Below are 20,569 nucleotides of genomic sequence, written 5' to 3'. Positions count from 1 at the left end.
CAAGAGAAAGGTCCAAACACTATCACCCCTTCACTAGCTGGTGCAGTCAAAACAGATTAGCACTGGAAATGCTCTTCCAAAGAAATAGCGCTCCCTCTGAGTGCTCCCCCAACTATATGAAAGAATGGGGCTTTGCATTAAAACGGCTTTCAGGGACTCCCAAGGTACAGAAACCTCCCATTTAAACACGGCTTCCCATGACTCAGATTCAGATAATCAAGTCAAGTCCCTCAGTCACAAGTCTGTGATGACAGCAGGTTGAAATAAGATATATCATCCTTATCACAGGTGTTCGTTCACCTTTTTCTCCAAGGCTATAATGAAAACAGAGATTCCCTTCTGTTGACTGTGACAAGACCTCCTGAACTGCCAGAAATTTTCACCAAAGATCTTTAGCGAAGAATACACGAACTGTGTCTGGAGTTAATCTTCAACCATTGGGAAGGAAGAATATGCAATGTTTCTTTTTTATTATGAATTTTTTAAGCCTTCACTCCTGCCAGTGTCAGGGAAATAACTGCGCTAGATTTAACAGATCCTTCAACTATGGTGAAAGGGGAAGGCATCTCTCCCTTGAAGGATGGATGGATGGATGGATGGATGGATGGATCGATGGAGAGATGTTGGGATTTCAAGCGATGAGTGAGTTTTAGAGAAAGATTTTACCTCTGAGACAAACCGGCTTTCCCACCCACGATAAGCGGGTGCTCCTGTCTGCTTCTCTTTATTTTATCAAGCCATGTTTTGACAATTCGTGGGGGGGAAAAAAAAAAGTGTGTCTAGGGCAAATTGAGCTGCTGAAGCAATAAACATTTAGACACATAATGTGAATTGAGTTATTGTTCTTGGTAGGGATATTCTCTGAGTTTCTCTTTTTTGGAAAGAGAAAGTGTCAGCCTGTTTCCCTCCCCCGGGTCTCTTGAAATGGAAGTCTCCTTCGCCGTAATTGTTGCGAATCCTTGACAATAGCCCTAAGACTAGGTTATCTCGCAGGAACTTCCATTTCCAAAGAGTTGAGGGAGATAAAGACTCAAAACAATTGGACGACGTCGAGGGCTAGGAGCTGCATCTTCAGGCCAGTTCAGCCCAGGTGGCCTCTCTGGGCGGCTCACAGGGTAGGAGAGGGCCTCCCGCGGTGGATCTGGTGGGGTTTGGGGGGGGGGGCGGGGTGGGATCCTCCGTTTCAGAATCCCTGCTCTTCCTCTCGCACGCCTGACTCCGCACAGCCTCTCCCGGTTAGCAGGCGCGTGGGGACCTAACTTCGTCCTGGCTGCGCGTGCAGCGGCGAGGGAACGCGAGGCTTGGCCAGCTCGGGCCGCCCCCGGCTCCCGCGGCGTGGAAGGGGCCGCGGCGCTACGTCCGCGGGGCCGGGCGCTCATTGTTGTCCGGGCGCGGGCAGCGCGCCGGGTCGCGCGGGACCCGCCGGAGCCCGCCTTCCGCACCACCCCGCGGCCGCCCGGCCTCCCGCGGCCCGCCTGCCCTCTTCGGCCGCGCCGGGGCCAGCGCGCAGGGGGTGCGGCGGGGTGCGGGGGGGGCGCCGGGGGGCGGGGCGGGGAGGCGGGCAGGTCGCCCCGCAGCATGCGGCGGGCCGGGCGCGGGCGGGGGGCGGGGGGCGGGCCGGCGGCGGTGCGCTCTGGCGCGCGGCCAGGCTCGGCGTGAGAGGCGCGAGCGGGCGATGGGCTGACGGCGGACCCGCGGCGGGCGGCGGCTGGGCGGCGGGGCCGGGGCGGCGGCGGCGGCGGCGGGGGCGGGGGCGCGCCGGGACCCGGCGGGGCGGCTGCGGGCGCCGCGGAGGAGGCGGAGGCGCCGGGCGCGGATGCCGCCTGCTAGGCCACGGGCCTGCGCACCCCGGGGCGAATGGGACGCCCGTTTCGGTGGATCCGCCGCTGCAAACCTGAAGTTCCTCGGCTCCTAGCGAAGCGCAACAAATAAAAGGTAATGTGTCTTTGTTTCGCAGCCGCGACTGCTGGGAGGCGGTTGATTATGCCGCACTTGTGTGTCCATTTTTAAATGCTGGGCCGGTAAAAGGGACATGACACTTCTTTACTGGAAGCGTAGAGTATTTAATGTCGTGGATGTGACATTTTTTCAATGCAAACCCCACGTGCGGCACCTACTACACTCCCTTCTGCTCCCCGCCCCCTCCCCCCATACACTTTCTCTGGCATCTCAACCTCACACTGTCTGAATTTACCCAGGGAGAAAGGAAAGGACATTGCAGAAAGCAGCCCTGGGTGGGATTTGTTGTTGTTGTTGTTGTTGTTTTTTAAGAAAAACGATTTTTATGGAAGTGACAGGGGAGTCCTGTCGTTTGGGTGCCCGAGGGTGGCAGGAAGCAGGCAGATGATCCTGCTAAAATACACTGCTCTTTTACACTCCAAATGGCTGCAGCAAGTTTGATGCATAGAGAAAGGGGGAGGAGAACAGGAGGAAACCTTTAGTACGTGGTCATTTAAAAATGACCAAACGCGTTGCTTCTATGTTGCAGACAGATGCCCACACGTTTGTGCCTATTGCCTTTAGAGAAGATTAACCAGTCCTGCACTCTGAAAGCCGTGTGGGCCGCCCCTGTGTAATCAGGAGCCCGGTGCCTTTCTCCAATACCTTGTGAGCAGAGTAACCGCTCAGTAGATTCAAGCAAATTCTGCAAAATTTCCGAGGGGTGGCCTTTCTAATAATAGCGCTGGCGGTGGTTTCCTAATAGACATGCTCATTCTGAATGATGCAGCCATGCCCGGCTGCCGGCAGCTCAGCTTGCTGAGCCGGGCGATCCAATGCCGGCAAAGGACTCCCTGACCCCACCATGAATGGATGAGGCTCTCTCTCTCCCCTATGAATGGAACATCCCGATAGAGGCTGCCGCTCTTCTCTTCTGGCGTCTTGCAGTTTGAATCCGCACCGCCTCGCATGAAAGGGATTCTCAGAACACCTAAGGCAGGCACATTTCTAAATCTGAGCTCTTCAGTGCTGTCGGCCTCTTCAGTATGGGAGTAGCTACCAGTGTATTTTTAGACACCTGGTCAGGCTGACTTGATCTGCGTTTACCTGATTGGGTTTTGAGCAGCTGCTTAGACACCCCTTCCGGCTCAGCATCCCCTAAGTCTTGTCCTTTTCCAAAAGCGTGACTGCCAGGTGTGGGAAAGCACCAGCCAGAGAGCCAGGAGCCAACTTCTGACTTCATCCAGGGAAGCCACTGCCAGCCCTGGGGCAATACCTCAGGAATTGGATGCAAAAATCTTTACCTTACACTTACTGGAAGTTAGCTGTGTGTGCCATCTTGAAAATATGGGACAAAAGTGTGGGGGTTAAGGAGACAAGGGAGGACACATTTCACTGTTTTGTTTCTGGTCTTTTCATTGTTTCATGTTCATTCAGAGCATCTGACCCCATTTCTTTGGGGTCTGACTTGGACAAGGCCAGAAGGACAAACCCTCAGATCAGTAGAAACCTGATTTTGATTCTCAAAGTGTCCCTTAGCTCCTGCAACCCAGAGTACCAGAGGCTGAGCCACTTCTGTTGGCTGAGGGAATCACGCTGCTGGAAATGAAATCTGGATTTCTTTAAGGCACGACAGGAATGAGGGTCATGCAGCAAATAGATCAGAATCCATTTGGTCCTGAGTGGTTAAGTAGCCACAACCTGAGTGGTTAATGTAATTGGAAGCAATATTTGGACGTGCTTTGAAATCAATACTATATTGTCCTGCCAGTGAATAGAATGTTGCCGCCTGATAACTTGGAATGAAGTTTTGCCTGATGCGCAAAGTTGCATGGGTAGAAGTAACCTTTTAGAAAGAAAAAAAAAAGGAAAGAAAGATTAAAGTCTTCTTGTATTAAAGGGAGGCACTGTTAAGAGAAATGAGGATCAGAGAATCCCTCCACCCTCTTTTGTTCTGACCAAGTGTGATCTGCCGCTGGCAGAGCTATATTCTCTTTGGCACTTGTCTTGAACTAATTTTATTAATAAGACTTGTTATTTATGGCATAGGGCCTCTTGGTGATTTGTAGACGCTGTTGCCAAGTCCCCGGATAGCCTGGCAGGTGGCTAGTGCCATTAGCATTATCTTGTCGTTGGGGAAACTGAGACCCCTTGAGGTTCGGTGAGTCACCGATTTCATAATCCATGAGAAGTGCACCCCAGATGTGTACAGTGCTCAGTTTTATTGGAACAGCAAAGTCACAGGCTGAGGTCAGAGAACAGGCCAAGAACAATGAGTCCTTGCTTGGGTTCTGGAACTTGGGAGAAGGCTCTGTAGTGGATATGCCAGCATTCATGCAGGAAGCGGCTCTAGAATCAACTTTGATGAGTCGAGGGAAAAGTGTGATGGGTTTGTGATGGGAAAGGCAGTGAAGAGATGAAGGTGCGGGAAATCTTGTATGAGGGACCTGCTGGGTACCTGGGTGCTTCAGTAAGTGTGGGGAGGAGTGAGACCCCCTCCGCGGGAGATCACTACCGACTTTACCGCATATGTGTACCACTTGTGTTCACATTATTGGTGCGTGTGTGCTTGCGTGCGTGCGTGTGTAAGATACTTACATTTCTACTCCCGGGCCATACACTTGTCTGTTAGAAAGGTTGCGTTTAGCCTGATACTCAAAGAACAAGTGATTCCAAATCTAAAGCGTTGTTCTTAGGTAATTTTGCATATAAATACTTCTTTTTTTAAAAGGAAGGAACAGTGCAGTTTCTGGAGAACTTCTAGTTTAATATGTCAAAATGAGAAGTAGACCATGATCACGGTTAAAGAGCTCTTGAAGTTATGTCATCCACTCTCCACACAGTAGCAGAATGGATAAGTCCAGATCCAGTGATGACTTCTGTTCACATCTTTTATTTTCTAGTGCCACCCGATGTGTCAATAAAATGTGTGGCAGTTCTCTGTTTAGGTTTACTCATAGTGAAAATCCCAGCACCTCCATTAGAGATGATTTCTGAGACCTCAAAGGAGCATAAGCCTTGGGATAAAGATCTTCCAATGGTTCTTCTGATCTAAATTACCCAAAACTGTAGTCCCCTTGAGCAAAGGTGCCTCAGGCTCACATCCCCTCATGACCTCCCCAGGACATGGTGGGGGTCTGTGTACTCCACCTTCCCGCTTCTGATTCTTTGCTGTCCATCTCTCTCTGAAATGTGATGAAAGCAACAAAAGGCAATATTGGAGTTGAAGTGAGAAAAGGAGTAACAGGGACCATTCCATCAGTTGCATAGGATACACAGATACTTGAACTTGTCCTACAGTAAGCAAAAGCAGGACCATAAAGAATCTGGGGCAAAGTGGGCACTGTTGAGGAATGGTGGGATCTGAGTATTTTACCTTGTGTTCATTTGATCCCTAATCAGACTCTAGTACGTCTGTAGTATTTCCCTTTGTTGTTTTTCCCAAGACGTCTCATCTGAAAAGCTGGAACAGTAGCTCTTGGAGCTCTGGGCTTCAGGGTCCCCACTGCACACACAGGCCTGCTGGTTTCACTACCGTGTCCTGCAAGAAGTTTTCTGAATCAGCATAAATCCAGCTTATCAAAAATTCTCTCCACAGCAGTTTCCTCTGGTTCCCCAAACCCATCAGCTCCCACCCTTTTCCTGTGTCCCAAGGGATCAGCATGTCTTTCTCTTATAAGGAATAATTTAGACACACCCTTACATTTATGGCAGTCAGTTCCACCCCTAGAAGCATCATCCTAAAAGTATCGATCGTTATGCCTCTCTTCCTCTCACAGAAGATGATCAGAGGTGTTGCTCCTATTTAGTGAATCACATTAATGCTTATTTGGGGTGCTACTGAGTTTGTGCATGAGTATGTGTATGTGTGTTCCGTTCTTTTTTTTTTTTTTTTTTTAGAGATTTTATTTATTTATTTGACAGAGAGAGAGAGAGAGAGTACAAGTAGGGGGAGCAGCAGAGGGAGAGGGAGAAGCAGGCTCCCCGCTGAGCAGGGAGCCCGATGTGGGGCTCGATCCCAGGGCCCTGGGATCATGACCTGAGCCGAAGGCAGCCACTTAACTGACTGAGCCACCCAGGCGCCCTGTGTGTGTTCAGTTCTTAACTGTATCAGTGGAAGTTAGGTATTTTCCCCCAAAGAGAAATGCTTTTCCCTTTGAAGATGGAAATTACTGCCATGAATAAAGACTATGATTATTGGAAGGAATATGAAGGATATAAGGGATCTGGTTCAGCTCAGTGGCCTTATTACTACCAAATAAGAATCAAGGAAAATAACCAAATAAAAATCAAGGCTGGTAGCCTCGGTCTGAACTGAGTGAGTACACACGGGCATAGCTAACTCTCATTCAGACATGGAGAATCTAGGATCTAGCTTGTTATGCTAGATCTCTATCATCTGTGGTGGTTTCTAGTTTTTTCTTTTAAACTTGGAACCCTGGCCATTCCATGATGCAATACAAGAAGAAACTAGTTGTCCATGGTCGAGAATATCTGTACATACACACTCTCCCCCCTAAACTCTGACTACATCCACTTGGGTCTTCTGGTCTCCCTCTTACTAGCAATTCCTTGCCAGCCCATGGTTACTACATACTTCGTGTTCACTTAATGTTCACTGCATTGAAGTCCCTGATCGTGATGGGCACACAGTATCCTACCGGAATAAGTAAGTCACCGAGTGACTTTATCATACCATGCTCCCGCATGGATGTAGTTAGGCATCTTTAGAACACCCCATGGCCTAAAGTGAGATGTACCCTGTGAAGTCATCCGGTGTCTACCTTGTCTTAGTCTATACTGTGGTGTGGCCTTGCTGACCTTAGGGCCAGAAGTCTCGGTATGGATGAAAAACTCTAAACCTTCTAATAATAATTTTCACTTCAAATTAGCCAAAAGCTATCCCTCCCAAACTTAAGGCGATAGCTCCACAGTTTCCATCAAGACTAGCCTGTTCTTCTCGTGATTCAGTCTTCTTTGCAGGGCTTTTGCCTTTCTTTGTCCTTGCTGTAAGAAGAATGCATGAAAAAAATAAGGCGTGTAATGGGGAATTAGATTGATAATGCATGACAGCGAATGGAAATGATGATCGGAGAGTTGCCAGGCTGTGCCGTTCATAACCATAAAATGCACAATTATGCTCTCACCACACGCCTGTGAACAAGTGTATAGATGTGATAAACCCAAACTCGGAAACCGAATGGTGTGGAGCCATCTGGAGCTGGGCGCCGTACCTACACACTGAGCTGGGGAAGGCAGTGCTGGCTTACCCGTTCCTCTGCTCCCACTGGCTACCCCCAATAGATATCAGATACTCATTTCACTGTCTCAGAGAGAGCGAGCGAGAGAGAGCAGAAGAGAGGAGAGGGTGAGGACAAGAACCAGATTGGAGCCGAACACAATGGAGAGCAGTGTTCTGCCTTCTCAATCCCCTTTTATTGGGATGGTCGAGTGTTTTGTAACCGAGTAACTGCAGATTGAGCAGTGGCGCAGATGTAGCTTGCAGGTCTTGGCTGGAGGGCAGAGGCCTCGAACCCGGTAGGGTAGTGGGGGCTGACGTCACGCTGAATGTTCCGTGCAGGCTGTGAACCACGCACAGGCGGGATTTGGGGGTTATCAGTCAAGTCAAAGATTTCAGATGGATGGAGTTCTAGGAATGAGAAGGGGCATATAGGTCATTTTAACAGAGGAAGAGAGGCTTACAGATGCTCAGGGACCTCGCCGAGGCCTCAGTCACAGCACCAAGCCTGGAGTCCCCATCGCCTGGCAAGGACTTAGATGGGCTGTGCAAGTGTGGTGGACAGAGAGTGGAACCGTAGCATCATCTCGTGTGGCTCGGATTCCCGGTTCTGCCTCCTGCTAGCTCCGAGGCCTCGGGCAAATGACTGCATCACTGAATCTCTCGGAGCTTCAGTTTTTTTCATTGACAAGAAAAGTTACATTCAGAAGAGCCAGTGAGACACCATCCGTGAAACACCTAGCACAAAAATATGAGAGACTCTTAGAACAAGTGATGTTGTCTTTGCGTCCTCCCCCCCGCCTTCCAGTGTGACTTGCTTATGCCACCGGAAGGCTCAGCACGGCTAACTGCAGGGACACGCAGTGGGGTGTGAGAGGCCACTGGCCGTGGAGACACGACTCAAGGAAGTCGTACCTCCTCACCTCCAATCCTGAGATGCATTTTATAAAGAGAAAGTAGCATAAGGGAAACAACTGTTCGCTCTGATACTCTGTGTCATGTGGTCTCCCAGAAAGACTTCTGCCGGTAAAGGCATCCCCCAGCAGTCCTCTTGTATTGGATGGAAAAGACTTGTGGGCATCCTTCCGCATGCGTCCGCATCCCTGAGACTCTAGTGAGTCCTGGAACGCTAATATGGGGAGGATTGGTTGGGGGAGGGGAAGGAAGAGAAGAAGAGATGATTTTGCTTTTACACTGAAAAGCAGAGAGAGAATTTGAATTCTTCAGTTTTGAAAAATGATAAGGGAGGGCTTTTCTCTTGGAAAAGAATGCTAGAATCAAAACAAGAATTACGAAGGTTATGCCAATCCATGGTAATGCCATCTTCTTCTTCACAACAGAGGCAAAAATCCAATCGCTGGGTAACGTTCTTTGATTACTTCCCATTCGTTGCCATTATTAGGAAGATTTTCAGCTTCTATTCACTTATTTATGTTTCACTCAAGTAATTACTGCAGAGAGTTAGTAGCAGAAACAAGCCTAGAAGCTGAGTGTCCTAGATGCTTGTGGGAGGTTTTTCTCATTGCACCCACCGCCTGACAACTCTGGAAATATTGAGTTTCTCTGTAGCATGAGCAGTCAACATACCGATTTGCATAATAACATCGGAAATTATTTAAGCACTTAATAACCTTCTTGGTGTTGGATAAAATAAATCGGAATGAGAGATGGTCCATCTTCTGGAGACAGATTAAACAGGCACAGAATAGCCGTATGCAGGACAAGGATCTATTTTAGATGAACCCTCAGGGACAGTTTATGGCAATAGTTTGCCTGGACAGGGTGGAGTGAGCCAGTCATTTTCTGGAGAAAATATAAACTGACACTTGTTTGTGGTTCTTTCTTTCTTTCTTGTGGAAAATATGGTTTCTTTGTCCCTGCACAGTGTGGTTTGTCTGCCCCCCTGTTGCTAAGGTTGCAACTTAGCCAATAGAGATTTTATACTCTTTAGATACAGAGATCTAGAACTTCCAACTTGGAAAGATATCCAGATACTCAAAGAATATCCAAACCACAGGGGGTTTTTTGTTTGTTTCTTTCTTATACAGCTAGATTCTTCTTTTCCTCTTGCCAACAGGACTGACCACACTTTTAGGGAACTGACAAAACCCAACGGAAAAATCCCATAAACTCTTGAGTTTTATCTTGTTTTCGGTTTCACATTGGAAATGGAAAAAAGTCAGTATGTGAGCACACGTGCTTATTAGCATGGAAGACAGGTGGGAGCGAGGATGCTCGGGTTCCTGCAGTTTCCCCGTGACAGTGACAAGGAGGCGAGCATGAGAACAGTGCATAGCCTTCGCTCTTGCCCTTCTCTTCAGACCCTCACTGAGGGAGGGAGGCTGCCCGTCAGATGGGCTTTGAAATGGCCAGTTGTCCATTTGGCTATTTATCAATTTTCTCGCAATGTGACCCCTCAAAGGAGCACCCCCTGACAGTATTCCCGCATTAGCGAAGGCGGTGCCGCGTCTCACCTCTGACTACTCTGACCGGTGGTGTCTGGGGACCTCTCTCCCTCCTCCTCCCAGGCTCAACAACCATTGTCCTGTGGTCAGCGAGTCACTTGTCCGCCTCGCTCTTCCTCTTGGTTGCATGACTGGGATTAAGCTCTTCAAGCCTTTACAGTGAATTTCTGTAACACCTTGCTCCTATGTTTCCTTCCCAAATTCCTTTGGGGTGAGGTGCCCATTCATAGTTCAGCACCTCCCCGTTCTTTCCTGGGTGATTATAAGATCATCACAGCTTACCCCCTTGCCGCCTTCCTGCCACACACACACACACACACACACACACACGCGTACACACACGTATGTGCAGTGCACGCACATCCCCTCCCCAGCCTCTTTGCCCCCCTCCCGCCTTCATTTCCTATAACCCACAGGACTTAATATGGACTAGAGGGACCCAGCACAACCTGGCAGCTCCTCATTTCTTAAACTTCTTTTCTTACACTAACTCTGACGCACTGTGTCAGGCTGTTTGGGTTGCCACAAAACAGCATAGGCTGGGGAACTTAATAAATGACAGACATTTACTTCTCATAGTTCTGGAGGCTGGGAAGTGTCCGGTGAGGGCCTGCGTCCTGGTTCATAGATGGCTGTCTTCACACTTGTCCTCACAAGGCAGAAGGGAGGAGGGAGCTGTCCGGGCTCTCTTTCATAAGGGCACGAATCCCATCCCAAGGGCTCCACGCCATGACCTCATCGCCTCCCAGAGGCCCCACCTCAAGAAACCACCACTTGCAGGTTAGGACTTAACACAAGACTTTCTTGGGGGGGGGGGGGCGGTGCTTGGGGAAGCAGCACAAACGTGTAGTCTCTTGTACACAGCCACACCCCCCTTGCCTTTCCCCAAGCACATTTGGCCTTTTCTGCATGTCAGCCTCTTGCAAACGCTCATCCTGGGGATTGAGCAGCCCCTCCCATCCCTCCTGTGCTGGGGACACCCCTGCTCATTGTTGAATTCAAACCTCCAATGCTACCTTCTCGTTTTCCTCCAAGCAGAGCGGCTCTCCCTCCTTTATTCGCCCCAAAGCGTCCTCACAGCGCCCAGCCCCGGGTTTCATCTCCTGAATTGGAATGACCTGTTTCTGTAGGATTTCCAGCTCTCTAAGAAAGGACCGTGTCTTTATTAATCTTTGATTCTGCAGCACCTAATATTATGTCTGGCATTTGGTGGGTGCTCAAAAATATAACTGAGTAATTATTTGTCACATCTTGTGGTTTCCCGTTTCTTTGCTTGTTTGCAGATAGCTAGAATGAGTTTTCCCCTGCGTAAGCCTGGTGTCCTTACCCCATCTGTCAGCTCTTCTCTCTCTGCTTTTCAGCCGGGATTTCTCTCTCTGGATGTGTCCATGTCAGAGGGCCAAGAGTAAAGATGGCACAGGACAACTGTCATCCTCTATATGAGGGCTGGTCTTGCAAACCCCAGCTGGCGGGAAGTACCTGAGCTCCCCAATTCATTCATTCAGTCATTCAGTCAGTCGGTCAGTCATTCAACACACAATGGTGTGCCTATTATGTCCCAGCAAGGTATCTATGAACAAAACTGATAAAAAGTCTTGCCCTCAGGGAGCTCGCGGTCCAAGAGGAAAAGGCAGACAGCAAACCTAGTAAATTATATGGTGCACTAGAAGGTGGCACATGCGCTGAGGAAAACTAAAGCAGAGATCAGAAAGTCTGGCAAGGTTGCCATCTTAAATACAGGATCAGAAGGGACACTGTGGAAAGGTGATATTTGAGTAGAGCTTTGAAGGATGTGAAGAGGTGAGCCATGGGGTTGTGTGGGGAGACATTCCAGGCAGATGAAGGAGCTCATCAGAGGCTCTGGCTGGGAGGGAAGAGTGACTCGGAGGGAACAGTAAGGAGGTGAGTGTGGAAGAGCAGACTGGGGGGAGGGGGCGCGTAGTGGTGGGAATCGTGTGGGGCCTTGAAGGCATCGACTGGGGGAGGGGGGCTGTTGGAGAGTACGGATCTGGGGAGTATCGTGGCCCCCCTTGGGCTGCACAGGGATCTGGGGAGCATCGTGGCCCCCCTTGGGTGCTGTGTGGGGATTAGACTGCGAGGCAAGAGGTGCCAGGGGGGTGGCCATTGCAAGAATTGGGCAAGTGAGAAAGTGATGATGAAGTGTTCAGGGTCTGGTTATTTTAGAATCAATGAGGTTTTCTGCTGTGGTGGGTGTGGGATATGAGATGAAGAGAGAAGTCCCCCAACTGGGGCCTAAAGAATAGAACGTGGTGATGGAGTGGCCGTTACCAAGAGGGGAAAGCCATGGGTGGAGTTGGTTTTGGGAAGAAGACAGGTCTGCAGCTCTGTTTGGCACATGCTGAGCCTGAGATCCTAACAGATAGCCAAATGCAGATGTTGAGCGGGCAGGTTTAGGCAGAATCACATACAAGCTTGGGAAAGGAGGAATTCCGGGTGGAGGTGCAAAGTGGGGCTTAGCCACCTAGAGTGATGCATAACGATGCCAGACCTCAGTCCTGAATATGACAACATCTGGGGGGAAACCGCAAGCACCAAACGTCAAATAAAAAGAATATAAGATATAAAGAAATGAAGTGGGGCACCTGGGTGGTTCAGTGAGTTAAGTGTCTGCCTTCTGCTCAGGTCATGGTCTCTAGATCCTGGGATTGAGTCCTGCATCGGGCTCCCTGCTCAGTGGGGAGTCTGCTTCTCCCTCTCCCTCCACCTCTCCTCTGCTTGTGCTCACTCTTTCTCTCTCTCTCAAATAAATAAAATCTTTAAAAAAATTAAAAAAAGAAATGAAATAATTCCTTGAAGTGTGAAGAACTCTGTTGAGATGTCCCACTGCAGGTGGAGCTCTCCATATCCTCTGAGGGTCTGTCTCTTTTTTGATATGTGAAAAGAGTATCTCTAACCTTCATACCTGAATCAGATTTGTTGATGGGTCATTGACATACAATAAACTGCACATATTTAAAGGATCGAATTTGATCAGTTTTGACACATGTCTACACCGTGAAGCCATCACCACAATCAAGAACCGTTAACTCCGTCCTTTCAAGCAGTGATATTTCCTGAGACTCTGGTGTATTTAAACCTCTGTGCCAGGCAGTAGGAAGGATCTAAACTGTAGACACTACCCTTGCCCCCTTTATTTCTGATGCAACATCTTGACTTCCCCTACGCAGTTCTCTCTCCTAAAGCCTCTGCTGGAAGTACGCTTAAGTTTGGTGTCCACAGGGTTTGGAATGTCATGTGTAAACCCTTTCACACCGGCGCTCCTGGTGAAATCAGGAAAGAGGAAAGATCAGGAACCCTGCCATCCTTTAATCAGTGCTGGTACAGGCAAAAACCCATCCCTCGTTCCTCCTTCCACGGAGACAGCCCAAACAGCAGGCTCAGCTTCATCCTGATTTCTGTGTGTCATCAACACAATAATTACCTCCTGCCGAAAGCTTTGAGAAATTGTTCTGTGTCCAATTAGAATTTTTGATTTGACTCACAGATACAACAGAACGTCTTTACTTCTGTAACTGCTCACTGATGAATATTTTTAGATCTACCATTTGCCAAAGGGCCACTGAGTTTCAAGGCACTGCATTATTTCCTGCAACAGCGTTTCCACTGAGAGGCTTGTGGACCGTGGGTGAAAAGGAGAGGGGAGGACCCTCTTTGGTTTCAGAATCCTCTCCCTTCCTCCTCTGCCCACCCCCCTTCATTTCCCTTCCTTTTCCGGCCTCGTGCCCACCCCCATTTTTAAGTGGTATTCAAGAAGAAGTGGAACAGCTCTAGAAACTCGTCCTGCGCGTCGTGCTGTGGAAGCAGCATCAGGAGCCCCGTGAGCAGGTCTCCAGAAGGGCCTGGGGTGGTCATGGGGCAGCCAGCCAGTGTGGAAACCTCAGACAAGGTGAACAGAGGCAGGGAGCCACCGATGCAGCTCGGGCAAGTGGGGGTGGGGGTCCCTGCTAGGCCTTCCAGCAGAGCCCTTTCCAGAGAACTCTGGGTATGTAAATATCCAGGCAGCAGCCTCCAGCCCAGATGGACCGCCCCGTACAGATGTCAAAGGTAGCTGGAGAAACTGCCCTCAGTGCAAGCACTTCCGTTTCCTAAGTTCTCCCTACACCTCTTTATTGGGGCGTTTGGCCAGGGAGGGCGAGGGCTTAGGACCGTCTCCAGGAGCTGGGAGCCACCCTGCGGGACTGTAGCTTTCCAGATGGAGCCATCCATGGCCTTCAGATGTGCTTTGCTGGGATGCCACTGGAAGTTCGGTCTGATTTAAGCATGAATCTCAAAAAGGGTCAGCTGTCAGACTAGAGTGCTTCCTTCCACACCTGGAGGACTTGGCATCTGAGCACAGGGCCCCTGGACTCAGGCCTGACAGGCGCAAGTGGCGGCTTCGTACCCCACGTAGGTTCTGTGAAGGCAGGTGGGCCGTTCCACTGTCTCAGGCGGCTGCCTCCCCCTGTGCTTCAAGAGTCACCTAAGAATAGAATCGCACTAGCTTGCTGACGGTCTTTTCTGCCCCCCCTCCACATCCCCAGGGATAATGGAGAGTTTGCCTGTAGTTATACACAAAGGGGATTGTTTACGTGAAGGAGAACCCATTCCCAAACTATGTGGCAAGATGCCCCAGCTACCAGTGATTGAAGATTGACAAGAGTCCTACTCATTTCACGCTTGGTCCTCTAGCTACAAAGAACGCATGTGTTCCATAGCCTGGGTGTGAGGGTATGTTCCTACAGAATAGGCAAATTAAAAACATCTCACTGAATGCAAATTAAGTTGTATAGTACCTAGATTTTGGAGTTGTCCTTGAAATGGTATATAAGGATGTATGTTATTTGGATATATATTTATTAATTCATGTAAAAATACGTACTGAGTGCCTGTTATCACAGTCGGGTCATTCTCTTTCGATCACACATATAAAATATCATTTTAATGTCAACAAAATATTTTCAGTAAAAATGGGATAACCTGTTGCTTCATAAGACCCATAGTTGTAACAGTGTGATCTCATCCCACTAATAACAATATAAGCAGAAATTGAAAAAAAAATTTTCATTTAAAATGACAGATTGAATTAGACATTGGAGCAAAAGAGGCAAATTCGTGTTACCAAGAAAATGTCATTGAGGTTCTTGGTTATCAAATACGTGAATACCAAACCAGTAACAGATGCATGTAACCAACCACTCCACAGCATTATATTTTAAAAAGAGGACATTTGCTTGCATATTTTTTTTTTTTAAGATTTTATTTATTTATTTGACAGAGAGAGACACAGTGAGAGAAGGAACACAAGCAGGGGGAGTGGGAGAGGGAGAAGCAGGCTTCCCGCAGAGCAGGGAGCCCGATGTGGGACTCGATCCCAGGACCCTGGGATCATGACCTGAGCCGAAGGCAGACGCTTAACGACTGAGCCACCCAGGCGCCCTGCTTGCATATTTTTTTAAAGATTGTATTTATTTATTTGACACAGAGAGAGTGGCAGGCAGAGGGAGAGTGAGAAGCAGGCTCCCTGCTGAGCAGGGAGCCCGATGCAGGACTCGATCCCAGGACCCTGGGATCATGACCTGAGCCGAAGGCAGACGCTTAACCGACTGAGCCACCCAGGCGCCCTGCTTGCATATTTATACAAAGGAAATTGGTAGGGAAAAAAGTAGAATGATGTGTTCATGCCTACCAGTCTGTAATGTGATTTTTTAAAAAAACTCTTCTGAAGCAGGAAATGGATGTTGCAAACATTTGGTTCATCAAATGTAATATTGTAACAGAAGCATTATAAGTAAATACATGAGTTATTGATGAATTTTTTTTTTTTTGAATTCTTGTCTGTGGGTGAGCACATATATCCGTAACATATCTTACAGTGTGTCTGTCCCCCCATCCCCTGGAGTTCAACAGTCCTTTCTTACACTGTCCCTGGCTAAAGGTCTTCTGGCCCCTTCCTGATCACGTGTGGTGGTGATGGGGCAACACATTCCATTTTGAACAACGATGCTTGTTTGAAAGTTCTTCCCTCTGTTGAATTCAGATGTGTCTTCTGGAACTTTTGCTCATTGATTCCATTTCTGCCCACCAAAGCAAAGTTCTTCTCCCTCTTCATTAAATTATTAAATGTAATCATCAGATTAGCATACAATTATTAAATTGGCCAGTCCCCACATCCAGGCATGCCCCATTGGATTTATATGTTATCTCCATGAAATCAATAACCGCTTCCCTTCTCCCTCCCTCACGTGTCTTGACATGGACAATAGATGATATAGGGTTACCCTTCCACGAGAGCCTTTGCTGTTTCAGCTGGTATGTGGTTTTCCTGTCAGTCCTGAGAAGACATAGTGTCCAGATCTTTACCCAATCTGATTACTCTTCTTTGCCTTGCTCCACTCTCTTTCGTTTCCTGTGTAAAATATGGTGCCCAGAATGAACACAGATTTCCAGAAATGGTTTAACCATGGTGGAGTGTGGGAGGCTTCTTAATTCCATTATTCAGGAAGTTATGCTTCTAGCATGTGAACTAAGAATAGGACCCCAAACTATAAATAATAGGATCCCAGCTGTTAAATTTTGAAGCTACCATCTAAACCTCCCTGTCAACTGTACATTTGGTCAGCACAAGTTCTTCGTTTAGTTATAAGTCATTGGGGGTCACGCAGATACTGAGAAAGACAGCTTATATTTAGTATTTCCTTACGGTTTTCCAAGTGCATCTGTATCTTTTTAGGCACTGAGTTTCAACACTTGCAGTTAGAACCCTCTTTCCAGACTCCCCTCATTTCTGCATCAGTTAGAATGAAATTGATTTGAAAATGATGTTCAGGGGTGCCTGAATGGCTCAGTTGGTTAAGTGTCTAACTTTGGCTCAGGTCATGATCCCAGGATCCTGGGATGGAGGGGGCTCCATCTCTATGCCCAGCAGGGAGTCTGCTTCTCCCTCGCCTTCTGCCCCTCCCCCACTCATGCTCTCTCTGTCTCCTCTCAAATACATAAATAAAATCTTAAAAAAAAAAAAAGAAAATGATGTTCCGTGGCTCCTTACTATTTCACCAGTGAGTGTACTGCCCTCAGGCCATTGAGTATATGGCTCTCTTGTCATCATAAATAGGATTCTCTAGCTGGTTTTCTCACCGCTCCTGGTCCACCCACCACTCTCTGCTCCCACCTCTTCTGCACAATTGATGTTTCCAGAACATGCCCTGTTCCCTCCCATCCCAGACCTTCTTACATCAGGCTACCTCTGCCAGATGTTCACATCCCACTTCCTCAGCTGAGTATTGACCGGTCCCTCCGGTGTGAGTTAAGGTCCCTCCCACCCTCTGCCCAGAACATTTTATACCCTCCCTGTTGTCACACAGAATACCCTGTAATGGCCTGTTAACTTCAGTATCTCCTCTGTGGGATATACAAGCTCATTAAATATAGGAACAAAATCATGTTCATCATTGTATATCTAATAAGATGCCCTGCATATAACACTATACCATAAACACTTGCTGAACACACACTATGGTGGACATTATTATCTATCACCCTCTAACCTCCCCCCTCCTCTCCCCACCGCTTATTCCATTAGGATGGGTTGGTCACTAGATTACTTAGTCTCTAGAGTACTGGAGACATGGATACATGTCTTCTCTAGAAGAGAAATTACCCAGCCAAAGGAACTTTTTAGCCACTTGCTGTGTAATTTTATTTCCTGTAGGGTGTTAGTAACCTGCAAATTAATTTGTAATTATCTACTAATTAAATAATTTTATCTTTAATACATTAACCCCTCATTGTAGTTGTTATCACCCTCCCCCAAAATTTGCAGTTGCTTTTTCTTTTTGCTCAGGGTGTTCATGAAGTAAAATTACTTTTTTTTTTTTAAATAGAAGTATTTTTAAGGTAGTCCAGTGTATATTTTCCCCTTTGGGCTCACTCATTGCTTTCGTGCTTAGAAAGCCCTAATAAATAATTACCTATATTTTTTAAAGATTTTATTTATTCATTTGACAGAGAGAGAGAGCGCACGCACGATCACAAGCAGGGGGAGGAGCAGAGGGAGAGGGAGAAGGAGGCCCCCCGCTGAGCAAGGAGCCCCATGTGGGACTTGATCCCAGGACCCCGGGATCACGACCGAAGCTGAAGGCAGATGCTTAACCAACTGAGCCACCCAGGCACCCCAATAATTACCTATTTTTAATATTCACTTTATGAACACTGGGAGGAATTTATTTGGGGGAAGGAGGTGCAGTTAGTTTATACTGTAGTAACTAGCCCCACCATTTCCCTTCTTGCTTCAGAAGATTGAAACCAACCCAGAACTGAGTAGTTCAGTTCACCTTTTAACAAAAATTGATCTGCCCCAGACAATGAAAATATTCCTTTCCTCTCTCCTCTTGCTTGAACCTATCTTTAAAGTTCTTTGATTGTTCTTAAACTTTCCTTACTTCGCATGTCAGCTTTGGTTTTCCAGCTCCATCCCTGTCAGTCTGTGACGCACTGAAAACATTCCTCATATTTGTACAGAGTACGTATAACGTGCCGTGCACCCTTGACACGTTGCATATATTATACCAAAATCTCGTCTCCTTTGGGAGTTTCTCTGCAAATCACTCTGTGTACTTTGGACATCTCACTCTTCACTCTCTCATTCAATTTTACTTTTGTTAGGTTATGAAAATTTTACCTGTAAAGTCTCCGTCTCATAAAAACAATATTCTCTTAGGTCCATAGAGTCAACCTTTTTATTTCTTTTCCTAGACTTTTAAAAACTGTTTCCCCTGTGTCTGGGGTCCTTGTCTGACAACACCGTCCTCCTTTCCTACTATAAAAATTCCAAGTACTGGGGCGCCTGGGTGGCTCAGTTGTTAAGCGTCTTTGGCTCAGGTCATGATCCCAGAGTCCTGAGATCGAGCCCCACATTGGGCTCCCTGCTCAGCGGGAAGCCTGCTTCTCCCTCTCCCACTCCCCCTGCTTGTGTTCCCTCTCTTGATGTCTCTCTCTGTCAAATAAATGAATAAAATCTTTTAAAAAACAAATTCCAGGTACAGTCATCAAAGCCAAAGAAAGAGATATTTGCCTTTTCCTTTGGAAGAAGCATCTTCGTTCCACCCCAAGACTCTGCCACTAAGATACTAGGTCCAGAACTCCACGTGACTGAGAACATATGTCATTTTCTTGCATCTGTCCTTACTTCAGGGAGCACAGTGGAATGTTAGCTGGGTACGTAGGTTCTTGCTGTTTCTTTGCCTGTTATGTTTTATCAGGGTTTATACCTCACTCAGCCGCCTTTAAAGGTTGTCTACACGGACACCTGTGCTGTGAACAGTGACGATTAACAGAATAACACCCTGAACCTGCCCAGAGGAACAGGTGCAAGAGCTCTGATCTCTTCCACTCGCGCTGCCGACTGTGGTCTGGCAGTGCCCACTGTCCAGCCAGCCCACAGGTCAACCCACAGGTCATGCACTGACTTTCCTCAACCTCCTTTCTTTGGCCTTCTCCACGTTCCCTATATCGGCTCTCTGTTGGTGATGGCCGGCTCGCACAGGATGACTCTGGGAGCTGCTGCGGCTGGGGAGAAGGACTGGCTGTCCAGGCCCCCTATCTGGATGAAGCGTCCCCTCTAGGGATGGCCAGGCCCCCACAGAGCCCTGCTCCATGAAGGCCGGACGCTTGCTCAGGGCAGGAGACTGCCACCCAGATGAAGCCTGTCCACACCAGCCTCCCCACCCACCCTGCCACATAGCAAAAAATCTTGTGTGAGTGGACAGAAGGCCTCAGCCTCACCTGGGGCCATTCTGGAATTGGGGTGGGGGTGAAGGTACATGGTCTGCTGCCTTTCTGACACTCCTGCTCAGAGGAGCCTTGAATTCCTGGACTGGAAACTTCTAAAGGTAATACTGATCGAGAGCCTTCTGTGCACCAAGCAGAAATCCACACTCTTTACCTGCATTAACTGAGTTACTCGTCACAGCAGCCCCACGGGGGTGGCACTGTGATTGTCTCGGTGACATAGACCAGGGAATGAGGCCCGATCAGGTATTTCAAATGCTCTCCTCCTCCCTGTCGAGAGGCTTAAGTTTCTCTGTGTCTTCAGAGACTCTGTTGCAGATGCAGAGTGTGGGCGGCAGAAGGCTGCAGGTGTGTGGTGAGTGAGGGGAGGGAGGGCTCATACTCGGAGATAAAGGAGAGTCTGTCTGCAGAAGATGCTCCAGCAGAACCCAAGTGGGACCATCCAGTTACTGCTCTCTAGGCATCCGGCTAGTTGGAAGGAAAGGCAGAAAGCTCTGGGTCTTCCAGAACCCTGGACGCTTCTTGCACATGAGTTCATGGAAGTGAGCTTACTGCCCTGCTCACCGGCTTGGTGTCCGTGACGCACAGCCAGCCTGCAGGGCCCGTGTGTTCGGGTCTCCCGGCGCCCGTGTCCCGTGGGCGTACTCAGAGGGGTTGGCCTCAGACAGAGGACAGTGATGGCCTGTCCCACAGTGGCCCTGTGTGGCACCCACTCCGCCTTGTCTTTCCACATCTGCAGCGGACCTGTCCCACCTCCACATCAGTAGCTTGTCCTCAAATTGCAATATCTTGTTGGAAGGTGGGAAGGATACCCTTCCTCCCTTCCTCCTCCACAGTCCGCAGCTTAGCGCTGGCTCACAGCTCCACTGCACTGGGATCACAAAGCCCATCACTGGAGCTCCCTGGCTGTCCTCACCGCTTACCTGTCTGGGTCCATTCCTCGTCTTCTAAACTTTAGGCCCAGAGACTGTTAGTGTTTCTTGACCCTCTGCCCTGCAGTACCATCTGGAGAGATTGAGATGGATTGTCCTCCAGGACCTGTGGCTCGATCACACACGGCAGCGGTCCTCCGGGCAGTGGGGTCCACCCCAGAGCAGCGGCCCCGCGCAGCCCCCTAGCCCCGAGTGCACCCATGACACCA

At 48.5% G+C, this 20,569-nt stretch overlaps 1 protein-coding gene across 12 annotated transcripts in view; it reads left to right on the top strand.

The window, feature by feature from the left end:
* FRMD4A (FERM domain containing 4A) overlaps positions 1 to 20,569 on the top strand; it is a 596,094-nt gene that overhangs the window by 384,975 nt on the left and 190,550 nt on the right. The window contains exon 1 of one of the 12 annotated variants that reach the window (XM_036114173.2): positions 1,037 to 1,115. The exons of 10 other annotated variants lie outside the window; for them this stretch is intronic. The gene's annotated coding sequence lies outside the window, so the exon portion shown is untranslated. Of the gene's footprint in view, positions 1 to 1,036; positions 1,116 to 1,767; positions 1,936 to 20,569 lie in introns of those variants that run through there. One more of the 12 variants, XM_036114153.2, reaches the window with a different exon arrangement.

The sequence above is a fragment of the Halichoerus grypus genome, chromosome 6 (assembly GCF_964656455.1).
Source record: "Halichoerus grypus chromosome 6, mHalGry1.hap1.1, whole genome shotgun sequence".
Classification (NCBI taxonomy): Eukaryota; Metazoa; Chordata; class Mammalia; order Carnivora; family Phocidae; genus Halichoerus; species Halichoerus grypus.
Note: the sequence above shows the minus strand (reverse complement) of the source record. Positions and strands in the feature narration are given on the sequence as shown.